This window comes from Dendrobates tinctorius, unplaced genomic scaffold (assembly GCF_039654945.1).
Source record: "Dendrobates tinctorius isolate UK_male_01 unplaced genomic scaffold, ASM3965494v1 ptg000120l, whole genome shotgun sequence".
NCBI classification, from domain to species: domain Eukaryota; kingdom Metazoa; phylum Chordata; class Amphibia; order Anura; family Dendrobatidae; genus Dendrobates; species Dendrobates tinctorius.
Window position 1 is genome coordinate 41,207,584 of NW_027361788.1, and position 4,937 is coordinate 41,212,520.

Sequence of the window (4,937 nt, forward strand, 5' to 3'; positions counted from 1 at the left end):
TTCTGGGTCCTGTGGTCTTTATGTATAAAACTGATGACTACTGATTTTCATAGACATTAGTTATTAGCCTAAGAGGAGCAGTCAGAGATTCCCTATTACAAAATCATACGTGTCTTTCGTCTCTCCTTCTGATCTTCTTCTCTAGTGAACTCCTAGACTGTACACACCAGGATACAAGTTTCTGTGCACACCAGGTTTGGGTTAAGGCTCGCTCACACTGGCGTATAATACGGAGGAGTGCAATGCAAGAAAACCTTGTCTTTGACTCATGTTATGAAATGAGTCAGTGCTCATCTGCGAGTTTTCCCTCAGCTCTAATCGGACTGAGGAAAAAAATACAGCATGCTGTGATTGGATGCGAGAATCGGATTGCACTCGCCAATGCAAGTCAATGGGTACAACAAAAAAACTTACACCACAAGCCCCATTTTTACGCACACATCCCAAAGGAAAACCGATATTTCATCAGCCAAGAACAGTAAATCCACAGCATGAACCATTAGAATAGATGTCATGTAGATATTTAATGTCACAAGCCCCCTATATATAATAAACTAGCTCCCTTTAGTGCCTATAATGTGACACTAGGGTGTATGGGTGTATGTGTGTGTGTCTCTGCGTGTGTCCCTGTGTGTGTGCGGGTCTGTGTAAGCAGCCATTGTCTGATGGGACTACTGCTCCCATCCGGCTATGAATACTCACAGTGATGGCATTGCCGATGATGGGACAGTAGTCCCATCAGACAATGCATGTGTTCAGTAGTAAAAAAAAAAAAACATACAGTACATACATATGCACCTACATTACAGACAGTACTTACAACATATAACAGAGTACAAAGTCACGAATCACCTAGTCCCCGAAGTCCTTGATCTCTGTAATAAAAATAGTAAACCTATACATTACGTTTCCGCCATAGTCCAGTTAATAACGAGTGTCCCACGACGATCTCTCGTGTAGAACACTGACATCGGGCAATGTCAGTGCTCTACAGGGGCTCCCGCAATGAACTGACAGGCGAAGGTAATCCTCCGCGATGTATCCCGCTGCCAGGAGAGAGGTCATCTGAGTTCATTCACCTGCAGCGCTGTGTGAGAAAACTCCAATGCAGCATTGCCGTAAAGTGAGAGCCTGAACTCAGGTAGCCTCTTCAGTAATGCACTGCAGGAGCCATTATATCCTGTCAGTGCATCGTGGGAGGCCCTGTAGAGCAGTGACATTGCCCGATGTCAATGTTATACAGGTGAAATGGTCGTGGGACACTCGTTATTAATTGGATTACGTCGGAACATGGAATATACAATTTTTTTTTTATTTTTTGCAGGTGATCGAGGGCATCAGGGAATTAGGCGTGGTTGTAAGTATGGTGAAAGTAAGAATATTAAAAAAAATTCTGGCTTTGTGGTTATTTAACTCTTTCACTACTATAGGATTAGTAATGGATAGGCGCCTTATTGACGCCTCTCCATTACTAACCGGGCTTCATGTCACCTTACAATACAAAGGTGATATTAACCCCTTATTACTCCATATGCCATGATCAATGGCCCCTTACTAGCCTGAGAATAGCAGCCCCCAGCTGTGAGCTTTGCCGGGTTGAGTCACAAACTGAGGGGGACCCCACGTCGGGTTTTCATTCATTCTTCTCTCCTGCTCGCTGTTGCCAGCAGAGCAGGAGAGAAGAATGACAGCCGCCGGGGAACAGCGGCTTACAGTAGCGCCTCTTCCCTGGCGGCCGTCCGTGTACGCGAGGGACAGTGTGAACTGTGTGCCGTGTTCAGCACGTTTTGCGGACTGTGCGCTCCCAGGAACACTGACATGTCTCCATGTTTTGCACATGGACCGTGTGTCCGTGAAAACACGTTGACATGTGCAGAGACACATTCATTTTAATGTGTCTACGTGTGTTAGTGTCACCGGTACATGAGGAAACTGTCACTACACGTACCGGAGCCACCGACGTGTGAAACCGGCCTAAAGCAGACATGTGGGAAATGTTATTTCTTAACTATTTTGTGTGATGTAACTCTCTGATTCTAGGGCATAAAAATATAAAGTTGTAAAATTGTTCTCAAATAAATGCGTTATATCGAAGAAATTTTACCCCTAACATGAAGTACAATATGTCACGAAAAAACAATCTCAGAATCAGTGGGATACGTTAAAGCATTCCAAAGCTATAACCTCATAAAGTGACAGTTGTCAGAATTGTAAAAATTGGCCTGGTCAGGAAGGTGAAAACAGGCCTGGGGGGGGTGAAGGGGTTAGGATAAGAATTTTTGAAGTCATTAAGGGTAACTACACTGGGCGTTTTTTCTGCAGCAAAACCTGATTTCTTGGCAGGAAAGAAGTTGCGGCAAAAACGTATGTTTTAGTATGTTTTGGATGTGTTTTTGTTGTGGTTTTGGTGCGTTTTTTTCATGTATTTTTGGGGCTAACTTGTGTCTCTTGGTGCATGCTAATAAAGTTGAGTGCCCCCAGAGGAAAAAAAAACTACTTCCTGTAAAACCGTACCTCCTTTGAAAAGCCGGCAATTCAAGTGCCACTACATTAAAATGACTGACAGATTAAAATAGAATGGATAGAACAGATATATACATATAGAATACACATAAGTATCCGATCTGGATCACCAACCATTTCCATTTTATTTATGTGTATCCATATAATGGCCCACCCTGTAGATCTCAGTGACACACATATAAATATATGTATTTATATTGCATAGCGAGATAGAAGAAAAGCCGGTAATTCAGCAGCCTCTGTAGTGTAAAATCACAGCAGGAGCCGACAGGATAGAAGAGATGGATTACACACAGTAAATACATACAGAATAGGTAGATATATAGATGTCAGTGACAAATACAATTAGTACAGTGTGTATGCAAATTACTTTACATGTATTTAAAGATTATTTTTCTGGGAAAAAGGTTGTGGGCTTCTGTGAAATTTTCAAAACCAGCAGAGAGAAAGCCGGCGACTGGGGGCAGATGTTTATAGCCTGGGGAGGGGGTAATACCAATGGAACTTCCCAGGTTATTAATATCAGCTCACAGCTGTATATACTTAGTCTTTACTGGCTATTAAAATGGGGGACCCCCCCAAAAAATGACGTGGGGTTCCCCTATAATTAATAATGAGCAAAGGCTATGCAGACAGCTGCGGGCTGATATCAATAGCCTAGGAAGGGGCCATGGATACTGGCCCCCCTTGGCTAAAACCATTATCTCTCAGCTGCCCCAGAAAAGGAGCATCTCTAAGATTCGCCAATTCTGGCCCTTAACCTCACTCTTCCCACTTGCCCTGTAGCGGTGGCAAGTGGGGTAAAAGTTGTGGGGGTTGTTATCACCATCAGGAGACATCAAGCCCCAAGATAAATAATGGATTGGCGTCAATAAGACACCCTCATTACTAACCCCATAGTCACATTGTAAGAAAACACAGACACCCATAATAAGGTTGTGAGGCTAGGTAGACTCCAAGGGTGAACCCACAGGCCGGCGGCGACGAACCTGCCCCCGGGCGAGCGGGCCAGGTGTACCACTCCCTATACAGGGAGCGTTAGGGGCAGGCCCGGAGGAGACTATCGCCGCGGAAGCTGATACCTGCGGACAGCTGGAGGAGGAGTTAGACGGACACCGTGCTGGAAGGCGGACAGGGAAGACTGGCGATCACAGGAGGGACTGCTACTGAACAGGAAGGAGGAGAGGGCAGGAGACACAGGAGCAGGCAGGAACAGACTGGAAACGGCGGGCTCTGGAAAGAAAAAGGAGGTCACCAGGAGAGACAAGACAGGCTATAGGCACCAAGCAGGGCGCTAGGCAAGGAATACGCAGGAGAATGTGGACCCGAAATCAGTCGTGGGACACAACTGATAGCGATCAGGAGGCGAAGCTACCTTATATAGGACGTGTAGCAGGATTTCCGGGTCAGGGTCCTCCAGGGTCATGGGGGCGGTGAGATAGAGCGGTCCAGCCTGTGCTGCAATCTATGGTGCGAGGTGCGCATGCGCACCGGACGGAGCACTGAGGCTGACCGCGGGATAGGAAGCAGAGGAGCAGGCGGACGCACGCCCACTGCGGGAGCGGAGAGCGCGCCAGGGGGTCGCGGGCAGCGCGGACCCATGAGCGGAGGCAGAGGCTGCAGGAGCCGTGACCGCGGTGACGGAGGAGGGAGCGGGACCTGCGGCGGTAAGCATGACAGTACCCCCCTTCTTACGCCCCCTCCTCTTAAGACCGGAATGGAACTTTGCTAGAATTTGAGGGGCCTGAATGTTCTCCCGGGATTCCCAAGACCTCTCCTCTGGGCCAAAACCTTTCCAATCAATTAAGAAGAGGGTTTTACCTCTAGATCTTTTCATGGCAAGAATGTCCTTAACTTCAAAGCACTGGCGTAACTACCGGGGTACCCGAAGCGGTTGCTTTGGGCCCGACCCATATAGGGGTCCAGGTCCGCGGCTCCGATCGGCGCTACCCGGTAGTGCAATTTAATTAAGTACATCACTGCGGCGCTCCGGTGGGTGCTGTGGGTGGCCAACGCTGTCTTGGGGGCCATAGGCGTGGCGTCCATATTCATGCACCTTAATGAGCGGTAGCACGTGACCGCTCCGCACAGGTAGAAGCTGAAGCGCTGCGAGATGCAGGGAGGGAAGTTCAGCGACGGGAGGGAAGTTCAGCGACGTGAGGGTAAGGAGGATGGGGGAGCCGAGCGGAGCCATATATACAAGGGAGGGAGAGTGGGAGCGGAGCCATATATACAAGGGAGGGAGAGTGAAAGCAGAGCCATATATACAAGGGAGGGAGAGTGGGAGCAGAGCCATATATACAAGGGAGGGAGAGTGGGAGCAGAACCATATATACAAGGGAGGGACAGTGGGAGCAGAGCCATATATACAAGGGAGGGAGAGTGGAAGCAGAGCCATATATACAAGGAAGGGA